The sequence below is a fragment of the Sciurus vulgaris genome, assembly GCF_902686455.1.
Source record: "Sciurus vulgaris genome assembly, chromosome: 17".
Lineage (NCBI taxonomy): Eukaryota > Metazoa > Chordata > Mammalia > Rodentia > Sciuridae > Sciurus > Sciurus vulgaris.
Window position 1 is genome coordinate 71,313,311 of NC_136478.1, and position 15,527 is coordinate 71,328,837.

The 15,527-nt window shown below is 49.9% G+C and overlaps 1 long non-coding RNA gene across 4 annotated transcripts; it reads right to left on the reverse strand.

Moving 5' to 3' along the window:
• Positions 1 to 1,650: 1,650 nt before the first annotated feature.
• On the reverse strand, positions 1,651 to 5,971 carry LOC306648970. 4 transcript variants are annotated; one of them, XR_013760540.1, is made up of 4 exons: positions 4,193 to 5,971; positions 3,833 to 4,084; positions 3,719 to 3,748; positions 1,651 to 3,431 (listed from the first exon to the last, which is right to left on the reverse strand). It is a non-coding gene; the product is annotated as an uncharacterized lncRNA (long non-coding RNA). The 4 variants fall into 4 exon arrangements; XR_013760542.1 differs by adding an exon at positions 3,507 to 3,547 and having other exon boundaries at positions 1,651 to 3,389; positions 3,717 to 3,748; positions 3,833 to 5,971; XR_013760543.1 differs by adding an exon at positions 3,507 to 3,547 and having other exon boundaries at positions 3,717 to 3,748; positions 3,833 to 5,971.
• Between the last annotated feature and the right edge of the window lie 9,556 nt (positions 5,972 to 15,527).

A 15,527-nucleotide genomic window follows, 5' to 3' on the forward strand; every position in this document is an offset into this window, starting at 1 on the left:
AGGTTGCTGAGTGGCAGCCCCAGCCTCCACCACTAGGTATTGCTAGCGGGATTCCCCTTCTAGTTGGGACAACCACAGACAATGTCTCAGAAGTGCCAGATTTCTCCTGGGATGAGGAGGAGCGGGCAAAATCTGAACCCAGATGAGGGCCCAATTGTGAAGAGCGGTGACAGAGGGTGGGACAGCAGTGACTGGGATTTGGGGTCTCTGGTGGCCTCATGGTGTGGCGTGCCTGGTGCCTGGGGGTGTTCCTGAGCAAGGGCACAGGATGCCCAGCTGCGGTGGCAGTGCCCTGCATGAGGAGGCTGTGCAAGGGTCCTGGGGGCTCTGACCTTGACCTAGGCTCGCAGCTCCGGGAAGGAAGGAACTCTTAAGCTGGACAGCACAGTGTTTCCGCAGCTCGCTTCCCAGGTCCCTGCCGCCTTACAGTGACTTCAACAACGGGCTTTCCTGAGAGCTGCTCCAGCTCCTCAGGGTGCACTCTGCAACTGTGGGTTGCAACTGGGAAACGCTGCAGGATGTGCTGGTCTCTGTAACTTTGCTGAGTAGAAAGAATCGCCGTTGCTAGTCGTGAACCTGAAATGAGCCCTGTATGAATGAAGATTGCGGGTGAGACTCTAGAGCTGCGTCTCCGTCAGAGGGCAGAGCTCCACCTGATCCCACTTAGTCCTCAAGAGCTGTGTCTCTGAGTCTTTATTTTCCAATCCTGCTTCGCCCCTCACCAGACCCGAGAGTTTGGTCGCACTGGTGGCAGTGCCCAATGTTAGATGGTCCAGGGCCTTGAAGTCCACTCCAGTACTAAGCCCTCTTCCTGGAAACCTGCCCCCTGCCCGCTCTGGACTGGGTCCCTCCTCTGGACTTTGCAGTATCTTTGAGTACCTGAACTTTTTTTCTAGATGTCCTTTATCAGTCAGTCAGATCAGGAATGAGAAACCAGCACGTGGTGCAGAGGGTATCTCTTGGGGTCCTGGAAATGGAGGGAGACATCTGGGATTCTCCGCTCTGATTTTTGAGTCCATAGAGGCTGGGAGCCATAAAAATGCCTGACTGAGCAGGAGCTGCTGCCGATCTGCGTGGTCTCAACGGAGAGGCCGTGCGGGCTGCTGGACACAGCACGCCACAGCCTCTGAAGTAGGCCGAGGACCCAGAACGTCCCCTCAGCAGAGTCTGCCCACCTCCAGACTCCTGAGGCCAGGATTCTTGTCAGGGCGTCTGGGAGCCCTGAGTCTCCCTCCCAGGACACACTGCAGTGGAAACTTTACGGCTGGTTTTGTGGTGGTTTGAGGCACCCCAGGGCCCACGGCAGGACTGGGACCCCCCTGGCGCAGTAACATGCTTCCAGCCCGACAGATGACGCCTGGCAGGCGTTAGCCCCAGCGTGGGCAGAAGAGTGGCGGCAAGATCCTCCAGCAGTTCCTCCGAGCCCAGGGCCCAGGGCGTGTGCCCCCCCGCCTCGCCTGGGCACGGAATCCAAGCCCAGCCACACTCCTGTCCACAGGTGCCTCAGGGGAAGCAGGTGGGTCTGCGTGGGTGACCTTTTGACAGCTGGGCTGTTCGTGTACTGTCGCAAAGTTTGTTCACTCAAAATCAGCAACTCTTTACTGAGCTCCTGCTACACATGGGCACCGTCCTGGCTTCTGAGGAGACGGTGTGCTCGTTTTCTGTGGCAGAGAATTCCCATGAACCTCGCGACGGAGCAAAGCAGTCTCCGTGGGTCAGGCTTAGGGGAGTTCTCCGCTCGAGGGCCCCGGGCCTGCACCTGGGGTGTCGGCAGGGCCACCTCCTCATCCCAGGGCTTGCAGGGCCAAGAATCCACTCCTAAGCTCCCAGGTTGTTGGAAGAATTCACTTCCATGTGGTTCCAGGGCTGAGCGCCCCAGGTTTTTGTCGACGGCAGCCAGGGGAGGGGGTCCCAGAAGCTGGTCTCATTCTCCCAAAGTGGCTGCAGCTCTTTCCCACAAGTGTCTCCAATGTGGCCTCAGTCCCTCAATCCTGGAAGGAGAGCTGCACCCCAGGGGGGTCCGGGCTGTGTTTCAGGGCAGGTGTGACCAAGGCAGCCCACCCAGGAGAGTCTCCCTCTGGGATAACTCGGATTCAACTGACTTGGGCCCTTAGTGACTTGGGGTGGTGGCACTCTGCCCCGAGTCATCTCACACGGTTAACAGTTTTCTCTGTGTGGCTTCAGCTGATAAAATCAATTCACATAGCAAAAATCCTCGTCACAATACAATGCTGCTAACTCCAGTCCTCGCGCTGGACGTTGGACCTCAGACTCGATGGTCCTGCGTCTCCCCACGTCCTCCCACCCCGCCTCTCATCACCCCTGTTTTATCCTCCAGTCTTTCTTATTTTTTTAGATGCCACATGTTGGTGAGGTCATGCAACATTTGCCTTCTGCACCTGCCGGCTCTCCCTTGGCCTAACGTCCTCCAAGTCCATCCCTGCTGTGAAAAATGGCAGGACTTCCTTCTTTTTAAAGGCTGAGCGATCTTGAGATGTGTGTATCTAAAACTACTCTGTGTCCATTCTTGCATAGGAGCTAATATCCAGAAGCATCAAAGGACTCAACGACAGAAACACAAATAGCCTGGTTTTAAAAAGGGCAAAGGATCTGCATTCCATTTATTTCTTCAGATGGCCAACAGATCTATAAAAAGATGCTCCACACCACCATCATCAGGGAAATGCCACCCCAAGCCACTGTGAGATGTCACCTCGTACCCGTCAGGTGTCACTGAAGAGGCAAGAGGGAACCGTGGCCCTGCGCCTGTGGATGCCGCGGCCACTGTGGAGAGCTGTAGGAGGCTCAGAGAGGCTAAAGGGAGCCTCACAGGAGCCAGGGACCCCCGTGGGGATCACAGCCAGGCACAATGGACTGGCTGCCCGGGAGACCTCTGTGGCCCAGGTCTCTGCAGCACAGTCCCCGATGCCAGGCCGTGGAACAGCTGCACTTGTCCCTGCTTCTCTGTGCCTGTGGGTCCTCCTCAGGTCGGAGCCTCCCTGCACAGGCCCTGGCAGGTGGTCACCCGCTCCCTGGTGACCTGCCTCCCTCAGCAGACGGCCAGTTTTTTGACAAGCCCTGCCTTGCCCATCTGCACCTCCCACATGGGCCCAAGCAGGCCGCTTCTGTCACACCTGGTGGGCAAATATGCCCGGAGCCGGGACTCTGCCCAGAAAGCCCCAGGAGTTTCCTGGCCGTGGACAAGCTTCTCCTGGGAGTCTCAGGGCTGCGAGCTGGAGGCTGGTGTGGAGGGACATGGAGCAGCAGCTGGGCACAGCCGTCTCTCAAGGAAAGGAGAGCGTGGCGGACACACAGGGCTGAGTGGACACGTCCTGCAGGGCTCGGGAGGGAAGTGGCTCCACCCTCATGCTGAGGGTCCCTGGGTGCAGCTGGGCATAGGCCACCTCCGGTGGGTCCTCTGCAGCAGGGTCCTGCCATGGGGAGGCACGCACGTGGAGAGGCGCCGGGCGCAGGCTGGGAGGAGAGGCGGAGGTGGGAGGGCTCACCTGTGTGTCCATCTGGCCGTCCTCCCGGGGTTGGGTGTCATCTGAAAGGGAAGAGGAAAGGGTGGGCGTCCTGCGCTAGAGACCTAAATGACGTGGTCCTGTGTCCCAGATTTCTGAGCGATGCCACGCCCCGAGGACTGCGACATCAGCTCCCGCCCACCTTTCCCCAGGCTCCCCCCAAGCAGGCGGCCCCTCCGCCCGTCCACTCACACTCGTCTCCTCCCTGGACGTCCACGGCAGGGCTGCAGGGGAAGGAAAGGGGCAGGGATGTTGAGGCCAGTCAGAGACCTGACACGATAGGACTGGGGGAGTCCGAATTGTCCTACCTTGTGTCCCTCACGGGGCTCTTGATCCCTCCACCAGGTCCCCTACAGAGTGACGAAGGTCAGTCTTGGAGGGAGCTGCTAACCCCTCCCCACAGTCCCCCCAAGTTCACCCTCAACCCCAGAACATACTGTGTCTGGCCCATTGGCGGTTCCATCGGCCTTGGCACAGGTGGAGGAGGAGGAAGAGGAGGAGGAGGCAGAGAAGGAGGGCAGCAGCTGCTGAGACCCCGACCACCAGGGGACTCGGTGGACCTGGGGGAGAGCACACAGTGAGGGTCCGCCCTGGACTCTGCGGCACCACCTCACCCACCCAGCAAGACCTTCACCCAAGGGTTGCTGGCCACAGGGACGGCAGCGAACCTGCCCAGTGAAGGAGTCAAGCGACAGATGGAGGGTGACTCCCAGAGACAGACTCCATGACAGAGTGACAGGCACCCCAGAGGGATTCAGAGGGAACTGAGCAGGGAGAGAGACGCCGGGTCTCCAGGAGAACTGCCTTCCTGCAGCCGGAAGGACTTCCCAGAGCTGAGGTGAGAGGCACTTCCGGGGCCCACGACAGACAGGAAAGGTGCAGAGGTCAGGGGCAGCCAGCCACCGCCAGAAACAGGACACAGGACACAGGACGTGGGGGCCTCGGAGCAGCGCCTGCGGTCAAGTCTCAACGCATCGAGCACCCGCAGAGAGGCCGACTGGGACGAGAAACTGTGGTTTCACACACTGGCTGTCCTGGGTGCTGAGTGGCTTTAGGAGGCCAGCTGGAAAGTGGAGGGATCACTAGGGACCAACCTGCAAGGTCCTGGGTGACAGGTGATCTTGGTGTGACAGGGTGACAGTCACAGAACTGAGAAGGGAGTGAATCTGAGGGTGGCACCAAGGGGGCAAGACTGGCGATGGAGGCTGTGGGCACTGGTGCCCCTCAGAGAGGCAGGGGAGGTAGCCGGGCACCCACCAGCCAGGAGCTCCGCCCCCTGGTGCCTGAGCAGAGGCAGTTCTCCCTGGACATGCGACTCAGTCCACAGGATCGACTTTGACTGGAGACATAAGGTTAAGAGCTGCTGTGCAGGGTGACCAGGCACAGCTCACTGCCAGCGCTCACGCGGGGTGTCCGATGTCTCCAGCTCCTCCCCCACCTCCCTGGCTCCTCTCCCTCGGGTGCCGGCTGCACGTATCCAGCCTAACCCAGGCCACTGTCACAGCGACCTGTCACTCCAGAGACCCAGGAGGGTCTCTCGCCCCTCTGTGCTGTGTCCCCTAGGGTCCCCATGCCCAGAGCACGTCCCTTCCCTGAGACCTGAGAAGACCCAGGTGGCCAGAAAGGGGAAGGCCTGCGGGACTGGGCCCCAGGAGCCCAGGCAGGAGCAGCACCTCCCTGCCTGGCCTGCGGGTCATGGCCAGCGTCCATCCTGGGCATGGCTGCCACACTTTCTACCCACCAGTGGCCACTCAGAGTACGAAAGCTGTCACAGCATCACACAGAAAGGACCAGAAACTCACCTTACATGAAGAAACTACAGAGACACTTGAACATTTATGTCACCACCACCTGGTGATGTGCTTACTGTCCCCACACAGAGAGGCACTGTGGGGAAGGGACTGCAGGGGTTTGGCTGCAACTGAGTAGCTCCATGGCCTGTTGCTCTGGTCACGAGGGCTGGCCTAGGTCAGGGAGCATCTTCCCATGGATGGAAAGGACATCTCTTCCCCAACCACTTACTTATATCTGCCCCAAACCGTCACAATGAATATGTAAGCGCTCAGGTCGGTAAATCACACGGAGGGACCTCAGCTAAGGCTGGGTGAAGCGTACCACCCCTGCACACCCAGGGGGCTGAACAGAACACCTCAAGACACCCCGGCAGCAACACAAAGGCACAGTGGTCAGACACGCACTCACCTGTGACCCAGAGCTCAAGGGGGTCACTGGGCAGTGACCAGAGGTGGGGGCTGTGGCTGACAAAGCCATAGTACCTGCAGGTGCCCCCATGGGCCTGGCCCACAGGGGAGATGAGGAAGGAACTGTGGCCCTGCTGGGGACAGTCCTGGGGGAGGGAACTGCCCCGTCTCTGCAGAGTGAAGACGTCACAGGAATGAGGCGTGTGACAGAGCAGAGTCACCCGTCCTCCCGAGGCCACGGGGGACCGGGCTCGGCAGGCGGGGAGGGCTTTTCCCCATGTGCTCCTGGAAGAGCGTAGCGTCTGTGTCAGGAGGGAGCTGTGCCCTCCGTCACCATTCTGGTGACATTCTGGGCACGGGTCGGGGATTTAGCCCCTGGTAGTTTCCAGGAATCACTGGGACAAACAGAACTCCTTTTCTTAGCTTTCACCACCCGGGATGAGAAATGAGCCCATGTCGGCCCAAGAGGGGTCCAGGGGCTCCGCCACCTCTCGGGAGGACGCTGAGACCCCAGGCAGCAAGAGAGGGAAGGGGGCCCAGACAGAAGGGGGCAGAGACCAAGGGCAGGGTCTGTGCTGGACACGCCTGGTCCAGGGGAGCGGGCTGTCCCTGGCCTGTCACCACCTGCTCCTGTGGGCCACTGCATCCTGGCCAGGCTTCTTTCTCCCTGTGTGCACAGTAGGAAGGCCCTGCGGGGACATGCCCCCCCAGGAGGCCTCAGCCTCTTCCTGGTCTCCCCGGGGACATGCACCCCCCAGGAGGCCTCAGCCTCTTCCTGGTCTCCCCAGGGACATGCACCCCCCCAGGAGGCCTCAGCCTCTTCCTGGTCTCCCCGGAGGCTTCTCTGGGCTCTGCTCTGTGCAAATGTAGTAGTCACTCCCGACAGGGTCTGCAGAGGACGGTCACAGAACTTCCTGGGGAAAGGTCACTGGAGGAGCGCTTGCAATTACAAAAGATCCTGAAGTCACAAAGCCCAACTCTCACTTCCTTAGGACAGCACAGGGCCGCACACTGTGTGGGTGTCTGCGTAAAGTCACGGGGGTGGTCCCAACAGGCTGACCCTGTGCTACGGTCTGGACGTGAGGTGGCCCCCAAAGCTCCCATGTGAGGCAGTGCAGCAAGGTTGGGAGGGGAAATGACTGGGTTGTAGAGTCTTAACCCAGCCAGTGACTTGATCCCCATGGGGTAGCTGAAGTGGCGGGCGAGGCTGTAGGGTAGGTACTTTGTATCTGGAGGGTGGAGTCTCTGCCTCCTGATCTCCAGGACCTGAGCTGCTTCCCTCTGCCACGCTCTCCTGCCGTGATGCTCAGCCGCACCTCCAGCCCCGAAGAATGGAGCCAGCCTCCTGTGGACTAAGACCTCTGAAACCATGAGCCCGCAGATAAACCTTTTCACTTCTGCAATTGTTCTAGTCAGAGCATTTAGTCACAGCAGCGAAGAAAAGCTGACTAAAACAGAAATCGGTACCGAGAAATGGGGTCACTGGGGTGACTAATGTGACCATGTGGTTCAGAAGCTTTTGGAGCTTCCTGGAATTGGTGGGAGGAGTTCTGAGAGGCTTAGCAGTTCGGGCTGGAAATGCTCTTGATAGTTGTAAGTGGAGATTAACAGCCGATTCTGGTGGGAGCGCAGAAGACCAGAATGGTGATAGGACTGTGATCAGCGAAGACAGGACTCAAGAAGGTTCAGGAACGCTCCGTGCCTGGGTCTCTTAAAGAACATGTTTGTATTTGCCACTTTGAGAAATTTTACGACGGGGACGCGTTTGTGTCAATGACGTGAGAGTAGTTTTGTCCTGAGGTACAATGACTGGTTGATCCAGAACAAAGAGAGGAATGTAGGGCAAATCCTGAATGAATATACAAAGCTCTGGACAGAGGCAGAAGGGGGTTTTTCTTGTCAGAGTCAAAGCTGACTGAAGTTTGATGACAACGCTGGTTTCCAATTGTTACCACAATGGATCACCACAAATGTAATAGCTTAAAACCACTCAGACTTATCATCTTACAGTTCTAGAGGTCAGAAGTCCAAAAGGAGTCTTTCTGGACATTCCTTCTGGAGACTCTAGAAGAGAAACCATTTCCTTACCTTCAGGATTGTGCAGACTTCCTGGATTCCTGGGTTGAGGGTCCCTTTCCATCTTCAGAGCCAGCAATAAACCAGCAAGTCTTTCTCACACTGTGTCACTCTTGATAATGGAGATAAGATGATACCTGAGATAAGATCTTACTGGAGACTCTGTTCTCAACTCTTGCATCTTGCGTGAGAGGATTTCAAGCAAGACACAAGACGTAGTAAAAAGCATGGCAAAGTTTATTAGGAGAGAGAAAAAAGGGGGAAGAACACTCTCAAGGGAGAGTGGATCCTCTCAAAAAGGAGAGCGGCAACTGACTTCTTTGTAAGCTCAGTTCCATTGGGATGGGAGGGAGGTTTCTGGAGAATCTCACCCAAGCCCTACCTCGGAGCTTCTGATTGACAGTGGGCTGGTCCAAAGGCAGCTCTCGGTCATTCTGCTTTGTGTCAAGGTCACAAAGGCCTCCTTTCATTGTGGTCTGGTTTGGACCAGGGTAACTGTGCTCTTTTTTATCAGTGGAGGAGTTTTTGGACGTGTGTCTTCAACCTTGAGAGAGAAGGACAACCCAGGATATGAGAAGCTCTTAGTCAAAGGCTGCTGTCTTCTTACATTAGAGCTGGGTCAGAATGGCCTTGTGTGAGCTGCTGCAAAGAAAGACGAGTAGGCTCCGTCTAAGAATTAACCCTTTAACCCCATGTTCCCACCGCTCACGTCTGCCTGCTACTCTGACATCGGCTCTTCTGCCCCTCTTTTCCACATTTAAATGACCATTGTGATTACATTGGTTGTACTAGATACTCTTGTTATTTTTAAGGTCACATGATTAGCAAACTTATTTTTATTAGCAAACCTTCATTCTCCCATGCAATACACTCACAGGTTTCAGGGATTATAATATGGACAGCATTGGGAGGTGGGTATTATTCTGCCTAACCCAATGAATTTCTTTATAAGACTTCCAAAAGGGAACTTCATTTAAAAGATTATATTGGTACAAAAGTAGAAGTTGGTCTTGCTTCTGCTAAAATGGCAAAATTTTCTTTGTTAGCCCACTCTGAGATGAGGGGGTAAAGGGTTATGCTTATCTTCTGTGCGATCTGCTTAGATAACTGCCCAAATCACTACGGGGCTATGGGGCGGGGAGACTCTTAAGTTGCTTAGCAACTGGCCCTTTGCCCCAGAAGCTGAAGAAGCTGAAGCCTGAGGACCTGACATAAACCTCAAAGGATTCACCTCTCAGTCAGCCATGCAAGGCCTGGATTTTTCTCTGGACACTAAGGGAGAGTCATATCTCAGCCATTATAGAAACCTAGTGACGTACTTGGGTACGTCTCTCTCACAAGAAGGTAACCATGACCTTGAACAGCATCAGCAAGGGCACTGATGTACAAGTACCAGAGCTTCGAGAAAAGAGACCAGCAGTCTTGCATATCCCAAAGATTTTCCTTCACTGATCTTTTGGAATCTACTTGCCTCATTATCTTGGAGTTTAAGTCCTGGTTCTTTATTTTAATCAACCATTTATGTTCATATTACTCTTTTTTATTTCAATCATGGCTTCTTTAAGATGCTAGATCTCCAGCATTCTAAAATCACTGACTTGGCCAGTGTGTCTCAACACATTGTTCAACTGATTTTGAAGAAACAATGCCAACAAGAGATGTGGGGATTATTTTTTAGACCCTCCTTGTCTGGCTTGGGAGGTCCATGATTGTGACTCAGCTATTCAACAAGGAATGATACTCATCATCTTCAACAAACAACAAGATTGACAGTGGTGAACTATCTGAACCCTGTGGTTATGCGAGGTAGTGAATCAGTTGAGAAATTCTTCCACCTTTTAGGACCCTTTTTATCCCAAGAAATGACCAACTAACAACAGCAAATGATCACTGTGCACTTGCAAATTCAGAAATATGGCCTTCCTCCACCTTTCCTCAATAATTCCCTTGTTTTATTAAATTCCAAGTTCTCTAGCTCTTCTTTGAGTTGTTCATTATTAAGCATCCTACCTGTTGCAATATCCTGAATAAAACATTTTGTTGCCTAGTACATTCTGTCTTTCACAAAAGCAGAAAATCATTCTTAAATTTTCAGTTTCCCAAGTTGATTTTTGCTTCACTTGGAATCCAGTCCTGAGGAGCAGTGTCTTGGCTAGTAGTTCAGAGCAAGGGATTTAGAGGAAGCCTCACATTCCGACTCCACCACTCATACTATGCGACCAACTTAGGTAAGGGACTTGGCTTTTCTGTGACTTATTCATAAATGGAGATCATGATGATGGTGGCAACGAGGGGGACAATGCAGATGGAGCCTACGTCACAGGACTGTTAGGTAAAGAGCTCATGACAAATGTCTGGTTCAGAGAGTTACATACGTGTTTGCTGCTATTGTTTGAAGAACATCTTAGGCTCACCGAGAGCTGATGTTCTGAGGAGAGTTTATGTCCCATTCCGTACTTCTGAACTGAAATTTCATATTCACTTTGGACCCTAGAGCTTGCACAGTGCCTAGTGTTGAACAATAAATGTTGACCAAATTAGTGAATGGATGGATGGATGGATGAATGGATGGATGGATGGATGGATGGAGAGATGAAAGAAGGAACGCACTCTAGGTGAGAAAGCAAGCCTTATTCTAAACAAAAGATGACTGCTTTTAGTAAAATGCAGTCTTTCTTTCCACAGCTAAATGAACAAGTTGAATTTCAAGCTCTATGTCACAGATGTGCCATTAAATGCCCAGAAATAAAATCAAATATATTCACTGGGGACAGAGAGGTGACACAGGCAGCTGATCTGATCCAGAACACTACTCAGCATTCTGGGGTCCAAGCGTGTGAGGCAGCTCACTCTAACTTCAATTAAAGACAGCTGTCTCTGGAAACCTGGTTTCTTTCCTTAAGGAAATAGAGTACAAACTGAAGTCTAGCCAGATTGAGATGCATCACTGTTTAACTGAGCACAGAAACCTGAATTCACAATTTTTGATTTGCCGGTAAGACAGAAATACTTTCAACATATAATCAGCTCCATCTTTCTTCACACCAAACGGGAACACACAGACTCATCCAGGCACTAAACGAGGGAAATCTTTTTAAACCTTAAAACAGACAGAACTGTATGTCATTCTTTTTAATTAAGCTGTAAAGTGATATTCAATTTATGTCCTGAAACAAATCAATATACCAGGCAACCAGCCATAATCCTTACTATATTCTGCCCTCCAGTGGATTGCTGTCACATAGAACCCCTGAAAATTTTGTAAATAACCTATACATAAGCTTTCTTACAGACAGGATGTTCAATCTTGGGCATAAACTTTAAAAATGTTCTTGCAAACACTAAGCGATGATCATTGAACTCTCCCCCTATTAACAGCCTTGTATTTAAATCAACGAGGGTCATGATAGAGTACCTTGTGCATTTCCCCAGGAGCTTGACTCCCTCTGTCACTTCCCCCGGCTGGTTGGTTGGTTGATTTCCATCTGGGCCATCTCATCAGTACAGCTGGATGCGACTAGTGCATCTGACAAAATCCACCCTGGTCGAGAGGAATCCCTTGGTGCTTGCACTGTCTTGCTTATGAGAAGTGCAACTGGTTTCCTTCAGCACCGTCTTCACACATCTGGTAAGCAAATGACAACTCTTTCTTCTCATCTGACCACAAAATCACAGATCACTGGTCAAGTTGAGAGTGGAATTTAGATCTCCCCATTTCCGGTGCCCGTGGTTGTGTGAGGTTCTGCCAGACAGCCTCCAAACCAACACCGTTCTGACTTGTTCCACTCTGATTTGGGTTTGGTGAATTTTTTCTTGTCTTTCAGTGTCTGCTGATTTCTTGCCATACCTATTATATTTGGGCATTAATGTTTTCTGTTGTTTTAAAAAATACCTTAAATTAGGATCTGTTCCTCCTTGGCTAATTGTCTCTCCATTTTTCTTTGCCAGACATTGCATAGAAAACATTCCATTAGGAATTGGGACTTTAATGCACAAGATTTTCTCAGGGCAGATATTTATGATGAATAATAAGCAAATAGGAGATCTCTCAAAGGGGACTAATTAGAAAAGAAAATGACCAGAGAGACATTTCTGGAAGAAAATTACTGGTTTTTATTTCCTTTAAAATAATTGTGACTGAAGTTATAATCAATTTAGTCCATTTAAATCTATACAAAAATATTATCATTCATTAGTAACAAGGCTCTTTTCAGGTGGTAAAAGACATTTTAAGAAGTGGAATTTTAAAAACATTGCCCTGGTAGTAATTCGTCACCAGATTATTGGACACTGAAAATGTGCTTGCTATCTAATGAAATTTTAAAATAACAGCATACTGACCTATTTGGGTTTATTTTGAATGCATTTTTACATTCCCTCAATGCTTACAAAAATTAACATAGCAAATCATCTTTCTAACTTAGAAAAATAACTTAGAATAATAACCTCAGTTACATTTTAAATATTCCAAAAGTCTTGATTATTCTCTTTATAGAATGCTTTAACAAAAGTCTAAATGTGGATTAAGAGGAGTTTTTGAAGGTGACTGATTGGCATTTGACTTTATGATATTATATATTAACTTTATTATAGTTTGTATGTATTCAGTTATTCATTCTATTGCTCTAGATATATGCATTGAGCATTTACTTTATACCAGAATCTTCATGAGAATGTCCTACAACATTTAGAGAGAAATCTGATGAGTAAACAGGTAGTTAAAATACAAATCATCGAGTGTTGTAACCAAGGTATGTAGGGGTCATATTATGAGACCCTAGAGGCAACATACAGCTGTAAGTGAGGAAGCGTCACAGAAGCATGATTGGCGTTCTGAAAGATAAGTGAGATCGCTGCCTACATGAGCTGCAATGAGACTTTTTCAAATGCAGATGGAACCAGGCACCAAAAGGCTGGCTTGTGAGGAAGACAGCAGAAGGTTCCATTTGGCCTGAGCTTGGGCAGAGTTCAGGGAAGGAGGCTCTGCCCCATAAACAGGGACAGAACATGGCTTTGACGTTTCCACAGGTGCTTGGGAAAATGATGGAAAGAGTTAAGATCTGAAGCAGGATAATGGCATGGTGAGATTTAAATTTTAGGACGTGTATTCTGGTTGCAATGTGGAGAAAACTGCCAAGACATTTTGTTACTATCTAGGAAGCCAGGTAAGATGCCAGTGGGGCCTGACAGAAACTATATAAACACATGGAGATGGAACAATACACAGGAAATTAAAGGAGAAAGTGAAAAAGTCTTAGACTCAAATGAGAAGAGTGATACGACATACTAGATACACTCCGAAGGCAGTTCTAAGAGGAAAGTTTCTAGCCATGAGTGTCTACAGAAGAAAATCAGAAAGATCCCAAATACATGGCCTAACAATGCAGCTCAAGACCCTTGAAAAAGAAGAAGAAGTTCATTACAAAACCAGTAGAATGAAGGAATCATTAAAATCAGAGTAGAAAACCAATGAACTTGAGAATAAAAAACAACCATAAAGGATCGATGAAACAAAGAGTCGGTTCCTTGAAAACATGAACAGGACTGATAAGCCCTTAGCCAAACTAACCAAAAGAAAAGGGAGAAAAACAAAGTTAATAACACTAGAGATGAAAAAGGAGAAATCACCACAGACATCACAGAAATCCAGCCGATCACTAGGGACCACTTTGAAAACTTACACTCCGATAAATTGGAAAACCTAGAAGAATTAACATATTTCTAGACTCATATGACCTGCCAAAATCAGATCAAGAGGACACAGAAAACCTTAACAGACCAATAACCTGTAATGAGATAGAAGCAGTACTAAAAAGCCTTCCAATAAAGAAAAGGCCAGGATCAGATGGATCCTCCGCTGAATTCAACCAAACCTTTACAGAAGAACTAATGCCAATACTCCTTACATTATTCCATGAAATAGAAAGGCATGGAACACTTCCAAATCCATTCTATGAAGCCACTATCATATTCATTCCAAAACTAGATAAGGACACATCAAGGAAAGAAAACTGCAGACCCGTATCCTTAATGAAATGAGACACAAGAGTGATGAAATATTTGCAATCATGCTCAAAAACATATTAAGAAGATCGTACACCATGACCAAGGTGGTCTTATTCCAGAGATGCAAGGATGGTTTAATGCATGAAAATCAATAAATGTAATTCATCACATAAATAAAATCAAGGGTGAAAACCACTTAGTCATCTCAATAGATGCAGAGAATATCTTTGACAAAATTCAGCATGAATAATAATAAAAACCAGGAACAGAAGGAACCTCCCTCAACATCATGAAGGCAGTGTATAGAAAACCCAAAGCCAGCCTCATACATGGGGGAAACGGGAAGCATCTCCTTTAAAATCTGGGACAAGACACTCTACCACTGCTATTTAATACAGTGCTAGATATTCTACCCAGAGCAATTAGGAAAGAGAAGAAAGTAAAAGGGATGAAAGATAGGAAAGGAAGAAGTCAAATTATCACTGTTTGCAGATGATTTGACTCTATGTCTAGAAGATTCAAGAAAAACTCCACCAAAAGACTGCTAGAGCTAATAAAGGAACTTGACAAGCAACAGGTTACAAAATCAGCGTACAGAAATCAACAGTTTCCAACGTACCACGAACAAATCTGCTGAGAAAGACACCAGGAAGCCAATTTCATCCACAATAGCCTCAAATAAAATAGAGTAGCTAGAAATACAACTAACCAAGGAGGGGGAAGATCTCTAACAATGAGAACTATAGAACATTGAAGGAAGGAACTGAGGACCTCAGAGGACGCCAAGACCTCCCGGGTTCATGGTCAGACAGAATTAACATTGCTAAAACGGAGGTACCACCGAAAACAATATGCAGATTTGATCACCATCAAAATGCCAGTGACGTTCTTCACAGAACTAGGAAAACACAGTTCTAAAATTCATTTGGAAAAATAAAGGACACGGAATAGCCAAAGCAATTCTAAGCCAAAACAGCATCGCTATACCTGACTTCAAGTTGCACTACAGAGATAGGTAACAAAACTGCACCGTGGTGGCCGTGTGGGCGGGGCCTGAGGTGTGCCCTGCAAGCCGCCTGCTGCGGGGTCGCCTCTGAACTGGGTGGCGGCATCACGGTGGCCACGGCTGCAGCTGTCCCCGGAGCTGGCCTCACCCTGAGCGGGAGCCAGGAGATGGTGACAGAGTTCTTCCACTGGCGGTACAAGGGCTTAGCTCAGAAGCTGCTGGCAGGTCATCTGGAGCGTCGAAAGCGGTGAGGTCCTTGAAAGGTGCCAGTTTGATATTGAGAGTGACAAGACAGCAGAGAAGTCTCAGAGCGCCATCCAGGATGAAATATGCTCAGCCGCCTGACGGGTCACCGCCGGAGTGATGTTCCTACCGCTGCTGGAAGTTTCTTCTTCATGATCTGCTGATTTATACAAAGATTTGACTGTACCTCGAAAATGGGAAGAGTCAGGACCACAGGTCATCACCAGTTCTGAGGAAGCCCACCTTGGCTCACTTACTACCACAATCCACAAAGCAAACAGCATGCTAGCCCACAAACTTCCTGTCCGTGGCTGAGGGCGAGAGGAGGAAGGTACTGTGTTACAGTTCTCAAAGGTGGTTTTCCTGAACCCACGTCAACTGCAGGTTTAGTTTTAGCTGGGGAACCAGAACCGTCCCGGATGAACTGTGCATAACTGTTCCATGTTTGCACCTGTGTCACCTGCAATGTAG